At 44.1% G+C, this 17,249-nt stretch overlaps 1 protein-coding gene across 2 annotated transcripts in view; it reads right to left on the reverse strand.

The window, feature by feature from the left end:
* Positions 1-12,468: 12,468 nt before the first annotated feature.
* plxna3 (plexin A3) overlaps positions 12,469-17,249 on the reverse strand; it is a 129,619-nt gene continuing 124,838 nt past the window's right edge. For both annotated transcript variants that reach the window (XM_031565870.2, XM_031565869.2), the window contains exon 32: positions 12,469-17,249. This exon is cut by the window's right edge and continues 170 nt beyond it. The gene's annotated coding sequence lies outside the window, so the exon portion shown is untranslated.

The raw sequence follows: 17,249 nt of genomic DNA on the forward strand, positions 1-17,249 counted from the left end.
AGACCCTGTTTAAGGCTTACCGAGCAATTACCTTACCTTGCCATTGTGATCTTCCTGCCAGATGTCCTTTTTGCAAGGGAAAAACTGAGGGTTTTTAATTTTGAAACGGCTCTGTGAAAAAGCTTTAGCAAGCACAAGAAACCTATGGCTGTCTAGAACTCTATAAATGCAGGACTAGCTTGGCTTGTCCATTTTCATACAGCAGGCTCCAAAAAGCCTGACCATGAACTGAGACAAGTGACCACAGTATGAAGATTCAGTATATCTGGCACACTGTCCACACGTTACTGCACGTGTACGTTCCACCCCACTAACAGAACTGTGTTTACAGCGAAGTTGGCTCATTTCCATAACGCAATCTGCTTCCCATCTGGCATAACTCATTTTAATTAAGACGGTGGTCCCGTTGTATTTTTTCAGCATGAGACAGAAGGATAACAAGTTTGAGGTATTCTGTGTTTCGAGGCATTTTTTTTGACAGACAGTGACAATGCTCCATGGCTGTCTGTTGTTCTGAGGTATGTTCTCTCCAACACCTGCTGGCATCTGTCTCTCTCTCTCTCTCTCTCTCTCTCTCTCTCTCTCTCTCTCTCTCTCTCTCTCTCTCTCTCTCTCTCTGTGCTGCCGTCTGCCATGAGGCCCGGCTCAGCTCAGCTCAACCCAGCCCAGCAGTCTCCTGCCGAGACAGGCAGGCGAGAGGCTCCACCGAACGCTTGGTTGCCCACCACCGCCACGGCCAGATGTTCAGTACATGACAGCGAGAGAGCGAGACAATGCATTAAAGGCACGGGAATGGTGTGAAAACACCACTACCCCTCCTCACACACACACACACACACACAAACACACACACACAGACACACACACACACATCTACCTCTCCATGTCAGTTTGGACTGCTTCTGAGATGGAGCGTCAGTTAAACCCATTTGCTCCCGTTTTGGCGAGTCTTCAATCTAGTCGAGGAGGGGCTGCCCATCTCACAGTGAAAAAATGTCTGCTTTTCAGTCTTTTTCCTACCTCAGTGTGATATCTGTTCTGATTCTGGAGACACCCCTAGCTAAAAGATTTAACACACCACATTGTTGTTCAGAATAGGGCATTTTTGTTGTGTGCAGTAACATCAGGACAAGACTTAGTTTGAGACAAACTAGCCTGATAAATGTTGTCCGGCTTGTGTCACTCAAATCAATGTCTGTCTTTTTTGAAACATGTAAAATGAGGGCCTATTCTCATTAAATCCATACGTCAAGAAAATACCTCAGTGAAGAGTGAATAGTCAGGTGTTAGCCTAAGGTGAGGGGTCTGTCCATTGTCTCTCTCTCTCTCTGCTAAGCTAACTGTTGCTCACGCAAATATGCTAATGACCCAACAGTCTGAATTGCCGGCTGCTTCAAGGCTGTCAACTCACAGCTGTTGTCAAAATTCATGACAGATAGGCCCTTTTTTCCACCTCAAGAAAAAAAAATAAGACCAACATACAACTCCTGCTAACACTACTCTGACAGCAGGCTGGCTGACTCAGTGTGTTTCGTTTGAAAAGAAACTTGCCAAAGCAAGTTCTGCTCGTTCACCTTCGGATGATAAGCTTAGAGAAGCCCCCCTTTTTATAGCCGACACAAAAAAAAATCAGTGAAAGGTTGCTCTGAATGTCTAGGTGTACTACTGAACCCACCCGTTAGAAATGCGATATAAATTACAATATATATTACAACCATTTCAATTCATCCATCCGTGTTGCTTTCCCTCTCTAAAAGACATATCCACCTAATGTCTTTTTTTTCCTCTCCCAGACAGCATTATCTCATTGAGCTGTAATCACTGGCCAATACACAGCCCGGGTTACCATTCTTGGCATTTTCCCTCTCCTCTGTACCCCACTGTCGTCGCTCTGCCAAACCTTTCCTCCCTTATCTGCGGCGAACAGCCCCCTGTGTCTGGCAAATCTGTGGCGGTTCAAATTGGGGGTACTGTCTTGCTCTTTGTGTTGGAGACTGATCACATCGCGTGGATAAAGTGATTATGGAAATCCTGGGGTGGTGTTAAAATCAGCTTTTAGGGAGCCGGGGAGGAGAGTTGACACTGAGTCCTGAGAGAGATCTGGAGGGGGGGTGGGGGTGAGGTGGGGGGAGGGGGGTCGATGGCGACAGGGTGTTGTTGGGGGATTGCTGGTTTATTGTGTCTGGCCCAGACTGTGGTGATGGAAGCCTTTTGTGCGTGTGTGTGTGTGTGTGTGTGTGTGTGTGTGTGTGTGTGTGTGTGTGTGTGGACCCTCTCCACACAGAGACAATCAAACAGAGAGGCTTCTCCAGGTCTTGTGGGACGGGCAGTAGAAAGGAGACATGGAACTGGATCCTCTCCTGCCCCTATTGATTTCAGGGCTGTCGAGAGCTCATGTCTATCATTGAGGTTACCAGGCACCAGCCTCCCTGCTCCCACCGTGAAGTGGATCAGTCATCTGTGGGACTGACATTTTGGAAATGGTAGCCGAGCAGCGTAAACCTACAAAACAAACTCCACATCAGGCATATTCAACATTCAAAGGGCAAAATGGCAAGTGTGTCTTAGATTTGTTTACATTAGGATATCCCCTCTCAAAGACTGGAAATTGAAACTGAATAATATCATATCCCATGATGATATTTCATAATGGTGTTAATAATGTTCTGATAATGTTGTGTGTAACCGTCCTCCAATCTAACTACTTTGTTTAAAAACGTCCACTGCCTACCAGCCTCCCTTCAGCCAATGCCAAAATCTGTCAGTGTGTCAATATTGACAATCATCATGTAAGCACCACATGTGGCAATCTTGTCTGAAGCGGTGGTAACACACTTGCTACAGTTTAATAGTTGCCAGATCCCACCTAACAGGAACTGATAGCAACCTCTGAGCATGTGTTCACTGAGGTTGGAATTACGTGCTCGTATTTCACGAATAATCTCTATCATTATTTAATGGTGGAGAATTCAATATTCATGCCATGGATGATAAATCGTCAAGATATTATCCTAATTGGTGAAGGTTTTGGGGGAACGGGCGCTGAAGCCGAGGATTAAGGAAAGGCAATCTTACTGCGCACGCCAGTGCGTCTGTGCATGACACAGGGGCCTGGTGAGAAGACGGATGAGGAGTACAGGTGACATGTATGGCACAGAGTAATGAGAGAGGTATTAGCATCAACCAGAAGTCTTGCGCACCCTTTTCATTTTGGCATGGGCTCAGCACAGCACAGCACAGCACGGCCTATGTGAATTATATGGAAATGTCGGGGGAATCTGTCTTCAAACAACAATGAGCTCTTCATAGCATTAAACCTCACATGCCTCCCCGAAAATGTTCAGAAGTGCAGAGCCTGGCATTTTGCTAGTGGCACAGTCATTTGTCCGCTGACTGATTGTTTGTGCCGGAGCAGAGACTGTGGTTAGGCACCAGAGACGTGTTCCTATCAGTGTTCCTGAGAGGCGAGGGCAGGGTGTGAATGCTGTAAAATCACTCTCATGTAAATCAGCCTCTGCTACTTTGTCTCTTGTGTGTGTGTGTGTGTGTGTCGTACTCAGATCTTTTTTTTTCCTTGTTATTCAAGTAATACTAGATGATAAATCAACCCACGCTGTGCAGTTTGCACCCGGCATTTACACTCCATAAGAAGTCACATCTATCCAGAATAACTTCCACAACAGCGAAGGCTGCCATTCTATCGGCGCTCTTGTTCCATGGGGCGTAACGACGCCCACTGCACAGTCAACTAATAGGGGTGCAGAGGCAAAGTCTTAGTGAAAAAGTTCTTGAAATAGGTAAAGGTTTTGTGTAGAATTTCTATACATGATGACCCCTGTGGTGTGGGATTTGTTCTCTAGGGTTAAAAGGGCTTGCTCTCGCTTTAAAATTGCCCAAAGAACCTCAAAAATGGTTCTCCAAAGAACTCATCTTAATACTCTTAGAAGACATCGAAAGGTTATAGGGTACACCTTTGTTGGTGAGAAGTGTACTTGCAGCGAATGTCAGAATAGTAACACTATGCTTGCACATCATCTTGGAATGGAAGTTGGGTAACCATAGTGCGGAAAAACAAACGATAAAAAGGCCTCCAGCAGGTTGGAGTATCTGGTGATGTCTTGGGCAACATAAACTGTAAATCCTTTTTAAATCCCTATGGCGCTATTTCCTGGGGACCTCTTTGTGAAAGACAGGAGTGATTGATGCCTGCACATACATGTGGAAAGCACAAGCAGAGATGGCATTTTCACGTTTCTACCCCCCTCCATAAACCATGAAAAATGTGGCCCTCAGTAACTGTGCACAGTGCAGTCCCTTTTCTCAGAGGGAATGGAGAGTGTTAATGCTTTTAAAAGAACAGGAATGAAATGCACTCTAAAATTAGTGTGCAAATGACAAATGAATCCCCAGAAAAATATGGAAAAGGGGAGAAAAACTGCAGCCGGGATGAACTGTGAAAGTGTGACCTATTCAGAGGGATAATTTGCAAAGATCTGTCATGTCTTGATGGAAACGCTAAGCACATTAATTTAAGACCCCCTCAATTTTTTTTTCCAGAGTGGTTTAAAAAAAAAGAGAAAAAGGAAGAGAGAACAGGGGATTTGCCATAGCCAGGGATTAGGCGTGGGGGGAAGCCTTTGATGGTTTCAATTATTACTGAGAGTTTGCAAACGAAAAGGAGGGAGTACATCAAAGAGCAGGGTGATTAGCTCACTGCTAACTTCCATGCGAGAGCAGGCTAATCTTTAAGGTGACACCAAACATCTTGTTGGCACTCCAATCCAGATCCCGACGTGTCAGGGCAGTGATGGCGGGTTAATTAACCGAGTTACCTCCAGCTTCATTCGTCGTCGACGGCAGCGCAACGAAGGCTCAGCACGATCCACTGACTCACCTTGACCCACCCGATCCAGCCTCCAACCCTCCCCCCCCCCGCCTCCCTGACGTCTTCCGGGGTGCTGTATTTTCTGAGGGGCCCGTGGGTGAGCGAGGGTGTTACGTAAGCGTGCGAGCGTGCGTTAGAATCTCAATGTTTACTGATGAGCTCATCATTCTTGTGCTCTGCAGCGGTGAGCTCTGGAGGAGGACGGCCCTACCCTACATCACACTGTGACTGCTGCAGACGCTTTTTGCTCCTAATAAAGCTCTTTATGGGAAGATGGTTCACGCACGACTTTGGATCTTATCCTTTTTTTTTATCATTTTGAACAAGGACACCGCAAAGAGTTTGGAGTCTGTGGACCATGGAGTACAACGGCCCATTACTGCACATATAACCACATTTATGGAGCAGACAGCTTTTAATCACAGTGACTTTCACAGCAGCCGAAAAGTGGCTTTCCTTACTGGGTCCTGAACCTATGTCCTTCTGATGACTAAAGCTCTGCTGCTAAATTGTATCCCACATACTGAGAATGTCATGGGATTGGCAAACAGTTGCATAGAAGGGGATGGCGCACCCTTGGTAAAAGTTTATAAGGTAGATACGAACAAATATCTTATGAAATGTGTCACAACTGACGACAAATCCTTTGCCATCTATAGCGTACACATACATGTAACAACTATTCATGTGTTGTAGTAGTCTACCATATATTGCTCTAGGGGGAGGTGGTTCACATACAGTTTCGCATTTTATCTTTTTTGTATTATTCTGAGCAAGGACACAGCTCAGACTATGCAGGCCATATAGCCGCCTATTTCTAAGATATCTTTTGTCCAGAGAGACTCTCACTGTAGCCCGTAAGAGCCTGTGATCACTGGGTCTTGAGCCATTTCATTGATTTGCTGTATGTTGACAAGGTCATAGGAATAGCGCAGAACCCATAAAGAAATATGATGCACTGCTCTTGTGTGTGGCATATTGTACTTGGATCTTAAATGGATTTGGATATTTCGGGATTGATGTACATGTATTTAGGAATGCCAAATCGCTATTTTCAAGTTATATAGCTTTGCCTGTACACTGTACATGTCTATGGAACTTATCATTCTTTGGACACCATTCTTGCTTGGCATTTGGTATAAATAAAGAAACAGTGATTGGGAACATTGCAGCTGGACACACAAGAGTGCCCAGAACACCCTCACCTTCTTGTAAGTGCCCACCCCCACCCCCACCCCCCTCCTCCAATTCCCATCCCTCCACGGTCCCCACAGCCCACTCTGTGGAGCTCCTTTCTGTCCAGATCTAACCCTCTGCTGAGCCTTTAGAATGAGCCAACTGTTACTGGAAGGTACATTAAGTTAGTATGTGGAGTTAATGATTTTTCTGCTGCCCTACAAAAAGACATTAATTGATAAATGAGTACCATCTCCAGAGCAATTTAATCGTTTTGGCACAGAGCTTATCGGAGCATAAATATAGTCAATGGTATTTATCATTTAGTACTAAAATGATAAAATGATCCATCACGGAAGCCCTTACATTACAAAATTATTCAAAATAAAAATCGGAACGCCACGTAGGATAACCTCCAAACGTTCGTTGTCTCTCTCCATCTCTCTCTGTCTTTCTCCCACTGTCTGAGTAGGTTTGGGGCTAAACCATGAAGTGAAGCTGTGGATCTCTTCATTGGCTGCAGACGCACGCACGCTCCTGTGGCTGGAGTTCAGTGGAGGGTGAACACCAGGACGGGGCCCTCTGAGGCCTGACATTTGCCATTAAATGATGTAACGGCGGTATAATCAGTCGGGGACAGCGGGCAGACGCTCGGCAGACCCGGCCATTTGGGAACGCTCCATTACCGCTTCAGTGGCCAGTCACCATTTATGAAAAGTGGTCATCAGGGCGCTTGTTTTCCCACACGTCGGAGGGCACGGCTCTTCCAAGTTAACTCGTGTCACCCGTAGTGGCATGGCTGTCTTAAAAAGGGCATTGGGCACGCGGGCGCAGGCACAGGCACGGAGAATAATGAGAATGAGAAATGAAGTGGAAGGAATCAGAGCATTTGGTCAGTCTGTGTAAACAGGCCTGTCATTGCCGGCCCTCATAGTGTTGTGGCCTGTCCGGTTAAGCCACTGTTCTGTGAGCTGATGAGGTCTTGTACACAGCTTGGAGAATGTGCTTGGAGAACTTGTTGGTATGCAAGCTCTGTCATTCACTGTCTGAGAGGTCCCTCGAGTCGAGAGACGATGGAGATCACATTTTGCGGCATGGCAAGGCAGCGCGTACGAAAGCCAGTGTAAACATCAAGTGGAAAATGACGTGCGATAACACCACTCTTCCTCTTTGGTGTATGTAGGCGTATGCTCTAGTCATAAATCTTAAGCAAATACTCCAGTCTAAAATCAAGCTGAGGGACAGTATTATTAGAATATTCTGTCACTGCCTGTGCTCATCGTTAAGCAGGGTCGTCGTCTTTACCTATTGCTAGGATTTTACTGTTCAGTTTGACTCATGAAACATCCATAAATAGGCAAAAACATAGATTAGTGTTTATTTCAATTGCCTGGACCATAGTTGCAAAATGTATAAGAAACGGGCAGTGTCAAAACAAAAGGGTCTGTTCTCAAAGGGAGCTGAGAATGTTTTAACCTCGTGATTTTGCTAGGATTTGACGGATTACCTGACTGATGACATTAAAGCGGAGTATGAGTAGGTGTATCAGTGCATCAGTGGAGTATGAGTAGGTGTATCACTGCATCAGTGGAATATGAGTAGGTGTATCACTGCATCAGTGGAATATGAGTAGGTGTATCACTGCATCAGTGGAGTATGAGTAGGTGTATCACTGCATCACTGCATCAGTGGAGTATGAGTAGGTCTATCACTGCATCAGTGGAGTATGAGTAGGTGTATCACTGCATCACTGCATCAGTGGAGTATGAGTAGGTGTATCACTGCATCAGTGGAGTAAGAGTAGGTGTATCACTGCATCACTGTATCACTGCATCAGTGGAGTATGAGTAGGTGCATCACTGTATCAGTGGAGTATGAGTAGGTGTATCACTGCATCACTGCATCAGTGGAGTATGAGTAGGTGTATCACTGCATCAGAGGAGTATGAGTAGGTGTATCACTGCATCACTGCATTAGAAGAGTATGAGTAGGTGTATCACTGCATCACTGGAGTATGAGTAGGTGTATCACTGCATCACTGCATCAGTGGAGTATGAGTAGGTGCATCACTGCATCAGTGCATCACTGCATCAGTGGAGTATGAGTAGGTGCATCACTGCATCAGTGGAGTATGAGTAGGTGTATCACTGCATCAGTGCATCAGTGGAGTATGAGTAGGTGCATCACTGCATCACTGGAGTATGAGTAGGTGTATCACTGCATCACTGGAGTATGAGTAGGTGCATCAGTGCATCAGTGGAGTATGAGTAGGTGTATCACTGCATCACTGCATCAGTGGAGTATGAGTAGGTGTATCACTGCATCACTGGAGTATGAGTAGGTGTATCACTGCATCACTGGAGTATGAGTACGTCAATCACTGCATAAGCGGCATTGTATTACCTCTGCACCATGCCACCAGGGGCCAATGCCCTACTTTAAAATGCAGCCAAATTCCTGTGAAGCAATTCAGACACCAATAACTCTCTATATGCCTTCTCTGAGGTTCATTTGAAAAAGGGGGGGGGGAAACCAACAACAATAACAACAGCAGCAGCAGTGCTCTTAGATTGAAGTCCCATGCATCTCGAAGCCCATTCCACCACATTTACTCCCTGCTGCCGCAGAAAATAGTTTGTTTCTTTGGCCAAGGGCCATTGTATCCGCTGGGGCGGCGGTGGACCTTGAGCAACACCTGTGTTCCTATTGATACTCAGCCGAAGTGCTGTGAGGGGAGGCGTTAGGGAGATTTATTCTTTTTGCAGGTATGGTTCATCGACTTTAGCTCGGCAGAACTCCGAGAGTGATAAGAAGCCCCAAAGCCTACAGAGTCCCCCCCCCCCCCCCTCCCCAAATACAATGTCTGTTCTCTCAACTGAGTCCAACATTCCAGAACTCTCCCTCTAGATCGAAGTCCCTGCCAGTATTTGGAGGTCGAGGTTGTGTGGCGCTGGAACTTCTCAGTAAATACAGTATAGTGGAGGTTTCACACTTTTTCTTTTTGTTGTTGCTAGTTATTTTCACATTGTCTGCCACGTTTATCCTTTGTATGTTGCAATGAAGTACCACCAGGCACTGACCTCCGGGGAAAATGTAGACCTTTCAAATGCAATATGTCACCATGTTTGATCATTATTACCGTTCAGTCATTTTCTATATGGCTCAAGAGTTCCACCGGGCCCCAGTCTACATCTGCTACGGTGTGTTTCACCAAATGAAATAATGAGGATCTGAATTCCCCTGTGCTGTGCTAACACAATAACAGTTTGTTGATCTGAAGGTTAGTGCCTTCAAGAGACAGCTGAAGTACAGTGCCCTAGATGGCTGGCATTGAGCTCTAATATTGCCTTCTGCAATTTCCAATTACTGTCCATGAGGCCCACTTCAAGAGTTTCCCTGGGCTGGTTTATGCTTTATTTAATTCTCCTCTTTCATCCAAGTTAATGGGAAGAAAAAAACGTACCTATTACTCTTGTCCCCACCAAAAAAAAAAACCCTGCAATTACTAAATTGGATGCAACCTCATTTCTAATAGTGAAATGCACATGCAAAGCTGTTAACACATGCCTCCTTTTTTTTTGTCAAGGAGGGCTTTTGGAGTTTTAAGAGGCTCCTTTCATGATTCTGTGTGCTGTTCATAGGGCTGCACCTCATTAATCAGAAAATCAATGGTGCACTGGTCTGGAGGATGGGGCAGGAGAGAGAAAACCAAGAGAAATCAATGAAATGCAAAATATTTTAAATGGCTGATGCAGGCTCTGAGTATGGATGGAGAGAGAGTGGTGGTGGGGAGGGAATTGGGTGAGCCAAGGAAGGCACCATAGAATGGGAACTGTATTGGTATTTGATTAGGGGGGGGGGGGGGGGTAGATTTTAATTTTCCAGAGTGGTTCCCAAACCGTGTCTGATGCCTGTGGACTGGGATTAAATTAGACCTGCAATGACAGGAAGATGCATCTGGATCTCCATAAGGCACCATCCCCGACACCTACCAATGGTCAGTGGGTAAGTGGAGCGGACATGGTGAACACAGGGCATTATTCAAACACGCCACAGCAGGCGAGATAAGAAAGAGCCTGAGGGAAAGTGAATAAAGTTGTTATGATCACAGGCATCATATTTTGAGGGGTGGGTAGTAGTTTAGTGGTGACTATGTCTCCAGGAACTTAAGGAAAGGTGGATTTTCCCTTGAAATTAAGAGAATGCCAATCAAGAATGACTTCTTAATTTAACCTTTTCTAAATTGTCCTTGAGCATATTAAATCTCCCTAAATGATATAACGTTAGTGTTATTGATTAATTTCACTGGTTATAATATTATGAGTGAAAAATAATGACAAACATTTTTTGGATGGCCTTAGGGAGTTGCAGGAAGACAAATGTGTTTACAGAACAGAAGATCTATTAGTGTTTTTTCTTTTTTGTTGTAGTTGTGCTGCTGGAGCTATTGGCGAATTTGCTATTTAAAAAAATCGACTTGCCAAAAAATCTGCACGATGGATCCACGATGCACTAAGTCAGTTTTCCTGAACCGTTACATTCCTTCTGCTTCCATTAAGCAGGCGTAAGCAGCCCCACCTCCCTCTGCCAGCGGAACCCATCCCCTGTCTGTCTGTGTTAAGGCTGACTCTAAAGGCTGACTCTAAAGTCAGCATGAAGTCTGTCAATATTAGGCTGGCTAAAAGAGAGCTGTCGTCTCACACAGGTCGAAGTGTTTTTGTGGGCGACAGTTGCATTCTAGGTGTGTGTGTGTGTGTGTGTGTGTGTGGTTTGTGTTTATGAGCCAAACAAGCTTGCTCCTGCATCCGTGTGTCTGTGCTGTTATTTTGTACTTCGCACAGCCACTCTCTCCTCCTCTCCCCACAGGATTCAGAGAGCTCCTCTAATGAGTGCCCCCAGTATGAATTACTTATTTATAGCCCCCCCCCCCCCCCCCCCAAAACACCCCAGAGGCAGCCTGCCTTTTGCCGCCTGTTTTTCCTTTTTCTGTAATCCTTCCCTTTTGTCTGCGGGAGCAGCTCTTCCGCCTGCTCCGCTCATCTCATCTCTCCTCTCCTCTCAGATGCAGCACCTCTCTCTCTCTCCCTCTCTCAGACATAAATATTCATGCTCCTCGGGTTCCCCCCCCCCCATTCTTCCTCCTCTTCTACCCACAAAAAACAGACAGTTAAAAAAGGGAGACAGAGATAGGATTGATTTGTGTAGGTATTCTATCCCATCCCACTTTCGACAACATAAAAGAAACAGAGTCGCATGTTCTGTAGGTAGTGGCATGCCAGAGGAAAGACATATCACCATTTGAATAACTCCATAACATGCGTAAGGGCGTCTGTCAAAATCAGTTCCATTTTTCATTCTAGTTTAGTGGTTAATTTGTTGGGATGGGCGACATCACACATATGCTGTAGGGCTGTGGAAATACCGCCAGGTAGTGTCGGGGGTTGGGAGGGGGGGGGGGGCAGAAACAAAACAATTTGAATCTTTAATGGAGTAAACAGAGCTGACTAAGAAAAAGTCAGCGTGTGATCAAAGATTAAGAAATGGATTCTGTCGTCTTTGTCTTTTTCTCAGATCTCAGAGTACAACAGTTGAATGGCTTCTTCATGACAGTTCAGAAGACCTCATCTATTGTCCAGCTCTGTGCTTCTGAGAATGACTCACTCCAAAACACCACCACGATTCCAACCGCAACTGATCCACGAATCACCAGAACACGACACCGCCCCATCTGAGTGAATGTTCATATTCATTCATTCATTCTGTTGATTTGAATAGTGTTTTTATTTTTGGGGGAGGGGAAGCAGGGGGGATTTTTCACCTTGTAGTTATTTGCTTTTCAGGTCTTCTTTTACTTCGACTTGCCCTCCCGCCTGATGTCCCACTACTTTGATCTAGCTGTCCTAATTAATAAGGGGAAAAAAAGAAAACCTTTTTCTCCTCTCTATCTCAAAATATAAAAAAAAAAAAAAAAAATCCATGCATGCTTGATGTATGGAGCTCCACTTAAAAGGAATACACACCTAACCCCCTGGTGTTTATCCTTGTCCAACGCATGGAGGAATTCATGCTAAGCTGTCCCTGGAGAACAAATGGTTGTCCTCCATCGTTTCCTCTGATCTCAGATAAATTGCTGTAGGCTGTTGTGTATTACAGTGCCATGATTCTGATTCTAGAAGGCACTTTGGAAACAAGTTGACCCATTTCAGTTAGGCATTTACTTGCGAGGCGATAGAGTAGCATTGCGGTTTTTGTTTAAATCTGGAGCAAAATACAAAAGGTGCAAGAAATGGCAACATATGGTGGATGTTGCAGCCATTTTTTAACGATACATCAACGGTACAAGGTAATTTTTTGTTGTTTTCATGGCATTAAGATTGCTGTTGTGTGCAATATCTGAGTATTTAGACTTTTAACTAAAACATTCACCTTTATTTGAATGAAAACATCAAGCTGATCAGAGAAAATAGGCCTTGCAGATAATATACAAACAAAACATTCAAGAATATACAGCATCATCCACATATCTTTAATTAGCAAAACAAAAAGGAAAAAAGACCATGCTTGTCATTTGAACATTAAGTTAGAATCCAATCTTTCAATACCTCTCTGACTGAGTAAAAAAAAAAGTGCAAATATATACAAAACACTTCCACACAGCCAGCAAGTTTGAAGGATTCACTCTGGCAGCTCCTTCAACCTAACCCAACGGAAATATAAAAACAAAAATCATAATAAAAAAAAAAAAAAAAAAAACAATAATTTAAAAAGGAACATTTCAAAACCAATAATTATACAAAATATATTTATATATTTATATAGAATTAAGGACTAGGCAGAGCAGTCACCCACCAACCAGTCAGTCACTCAGTCACAAAGCTACTTCCTCCCCGGACACAAAAGTTAATAAACTCCATATAATCTTTGAAACTGTAAACAAGTCTGTTACGTTTAAATTGATTAAAACATTTGGGATAATCTGACAAAAATAAAATAAAACAACAAATAAATTATAATTAATTTATCTGAGACAAAGATGCTTTACAAGAACACTGACTTTGAAATGCAGCGATGGATCTAAAAACTGACGTTATTCCTCTACAGTAACTACCGAGAAACACCACGATTCTGCACACACTCCTTGCCCTCACACACAGCAGGTGCTTTTGGAATATTATTATCATCATTATTATTATGCTCTTTACCACAATACAATAACAGATCATTGTGTCTGGCTCTGTAGTGGCTCTGAGTTCTGCTACCAAAACATATATGGCCCTTAAGACCAGTCTGTCGGGGACTGCCATTTTGTGGTTGCTGATTTTTGTGTGAGAAGTTGTACAGATGTTAATAGTAAAAAAAAAAAAAACTAGATGTTTGCCTTTACAATTGAGTGGTGGTCTGTCTGTCAAATGTAGTCATTACAATATGGTTTAAACCAAGAGTCTCCACGAAGTTTAATATATTGTGAGATTTATTGTCGCTTTTAATTTGAGAAAGTGGTTCATCCAGTGCTTTGATATCCATAATACACCTGCCATGCTGACCCGGCACCTTTCGGCGAGCAGGCAGCCGTTTCAGACGGAGGCAGATTTCCATCTAAGACCGCAGTCACAAAAAAAAAAGAAGCTCAGCAGAAGAAGACCTAGATTCCCATCCACTGACCCCATTTCTTTCCCTTCCCCAAAAATAACAAACGAATGTTCAGAGGGATACTTCCTCTTTAATTATCCTCCTGCAGCTTTTAAAATGTTAATGAGCCATGCGTCGGCAGCAGCATCTTGCCCACGGAATCCGAGCAGGAGTGTGGAGAACCAGTCATGCCCAGCTTCCTACTGCTCTCAGCATACCTTCATAGTTGAAAAATATGCTGCAAATTGATTTTGTAGGATGATTCTCCATGAGCGAGCGAGTACGCTACCTTAATTACTCCTGTTATCCGAGAGATTTTGTTCAGGCCACTGTCTGTCTAATGTCCATCTGGAGACGGATACTTCGCCCACGCACTAATGAGGAGGTCTTAGTAGGTTGCTTTAACGTTCAATAATACAAAAAAACACGAACCCTTCAGTATAGTGAGTCTCATTTTGATGGTCTAAATATCTGTATTCACATCACTGTCAAGCCGCTGTGCAATAGTACTGTACATATAAATCATTAGGGTTAGCAGACATGTTTGGTATCTGGGTAATAAGACGCCTATGAGGAGGTATGTACCTAACTAGACTTATGAGGGAAAAGGGAATCAAAAGGACTGGATTTCTTAGCTTCATGGTATGGCAAGAGAGCAGCATACTTCACATGGAGCGCTCTTGAATCTCACAGTGTCATTAACTCCACACTACAGTGGTATGATAGCGGCCAAATGAGTCAGCCCTGATTCCTCTATGGCCCTCCCGACATCTCTCTCGCTCTAAACTAGAACCTCTTTGGTCAGAACGCGTTCCTTTTTATTATTATATCTCCATAGAGAGCATTACAGTGGGGTCTGGGGTACCTTAGGGGTCAGTGGAATAGCGGAACCTTACAATTTTTCATTTCGGGGGTGTTGGGCGGGGATGGAATAGTAAACTCTTGATATGCAGTTTATCTTGAAAAGACTTCTCATAAACAAAATCATTCTCGTGCCGTATCATTTCTTACACAATAAGCAATGACTAAGCTGGACCAGGGTATGCGAAGTCACCAATACTGTACATGAAATCGTGTACATTCTTGTGTTGCGAAAAAAAAACAAATAAATTATGCACAATAAATTAGACACAATAAATACTTCATTGGAAAGGGCAGAACTCAGAACCACATAGAAATGAAAGAATGTCTAATAATACAAAAATCTCAGGGGTCGGTTATTACAGTATCAACTCCAGTTGGTACGTCCTTCCTAGAGATGTTTGGGTGAAAATGGCTGAACATAAACAACTCTGTCGGTGACTCAGCTAAACACTACTGCCATGGAAAAGCATCAGCAGTCACTGGCTATACCTCACCACAATGTACACCAGGGACACAAATGTGCATGTGTGTGTTTCTCTGCATGTGTGTTTGTGTGTGCACACAAGCCCTATGTACAAAAGCAATGATGGACAGAGGCCTAACTGTTTATGAGTAACTGTCGAGAAGCACAACCAAACTGCTTCATGTGCACAGTGATGCAGGCCAAAAGGAGCGACGTGTTAAATGATTTTCACAGACTCATGAAAGAGTAGCAAAGGAGTAAGAGCTGAACATGTTGGCTCAGTACAGACCCTGGAGTCAAGTGTGTTCCCAAAATATTAACAGTGAAAGGGTTAAAATTAAGAATTTAAAATGACTGTTTAGGCAGAGAAGTCCTCCATTATTGTGCTTGGAGTTGCATGAAACTGGTATCTGGTAAAAAAAATAAATAAAAAAGTACTGCATAAACATCCACCGTACACTAAAGAGCTCAACGGAAAAGCCAGGAGTCCACATAAACATCTACAACTTAAAGCTGACAAGCACTGTACATTTGTGTGTCTTGTGTCTTTTTCTATGTTAGAATTAGAACGAAGAATAATGAAGCTGAATGGAAACAGATGCTTGCAGGGTTACTGTGAAGTTCAATGAGCGCACTCTATTGTCAAGCACCCTTAACAGAAGTCGCTGACAAACATAGGAACATCGTTGGAACATTCATGTAGGAACATCCTCAATCTTAGTGGTTACTGAAGAGTGTTCAAAGAGTAGATGTCTCACTAATGGCTCACTCTAGTTTTCTCAGACTTATTGCTCGTTGTGGATCAGATACGTGTGGGGACACCTGATGTTAATGGAGCGTCCTTTTCCATGTCAGTAGTGTTTTGAGAGAGCTGAGGATGCGTAAGATACGCACTTCAGCCCTCACGGATGCACAGTGGAGTTGGAACATTAAGGGGCCTGGGGACGTTGATTGGGTGGATAGAATCCATTGCGTGCACCCATCTGTGGACAGTGACTGTGGTTTATATTCAGCCAGAATGCAACAACAACACCAACAACAACGACGACAAAAAAAAATAAAAATAAAAAAGGCAAGCTTTGAAGAACTCTGGACTCTCACCAAAAGCGATAAGGCCAGCGTCCGTTATGCCCCACCCCACTCCCACCCCCACACAAGTCCAAGAGCAGAAGAAAAGCAAAAAGAGAGATGAGTGAGAAGACAACAAAGGGCGCTTTTGTAAGTCTATGGCATTCGAGAGAGGTGCTAGGCGATGAATCAGTCCGTACGTCTGTCCCCGCGGGCCCCGCCGATGACCCCGTGGGTCCTCGGGTCGTGACTCGAGATGGCTGCTGCTGCTGCTGCTGCTGCTGCTGACTCATGTCCCTCTACTCTACCTGGGGTATCTCTTTCCCCAAGTTTGAATGTCGAACTTCCAATTGCTTTTTGTACTGTCCTTTTTTTTGTTAATTACTATTTTCCCCACTGATAAATGCCAAAAAGTCCACGACGTAGTTTGGATTTACTAAGAAGTATTAATATCCCATCTTTTTCTTTTTCTCTGTTCTTTTAACCCCCCCCCCCCCCCCCCCCCCCCACCCCACCCCACCCCACACACACACACACCCCAGAGTGAATGAAAGTTAACCTTTCCATGGCACTAGCTTGGCAATTCAGCACAGTTTCCAAGGCAACGTCACATATGCCTTTTTCATGGAATGTATCTCATTATATCCACAGTAGTTCACATCCATTGAGTTTTAGGCAGTTGCTTTTTTAAGAGTCTTTTTTCAAAGAGAAGAAAAAAAGGCCAGTGTGAAGAAGAAGAAAAAGAAGAAGAAGAAGAAGAAGAAGAGGAAGAAGAAGTAGAAGAAGGAGAAGAAGACTTAGAAGAAGAGAATTAAAAAAGAAAAAAAAAAGAAAGGAAATCTCTTGATAGTCCCACTGGCGATGGCAGGTAGAGGTGTCGGAGAGTTAAGAGGGGATTTGGGGGGCACGGGGTCGGGTTCAGATACATTGGGCTTTGTGCTGTGCTGTGGTTCTTAGTGTTGATTGTCCAGTGTCATTCGTATCCACCCTCTTGTTAGCATTAACTGTGGATGTCTCTCCAACACAGGCCTGATAATCGATACAACCCCACCCACCCCACCCCACCCCACCCCATCTCCTGCCCTCCCAATCACCCAAAAAGCCCCCCTCCCCCCCCCTCAGCTGCACACACGTCCACACATACACACATTTTCACACACACAC

This window comes from Clupea harengus, chromosome 4 (genome assembly GCF_900700415.2).
Source record: "Clupea harengus chromosome 4, Ch_v2.0.2, whole genome shotgun sequence".
Classification (NCBI taxonomy): Eukaryota; Metazoa; Chordata; class Actinopteri; order Clupeiformes; family Clupeidae; genus Clupea; species Clupea harengus.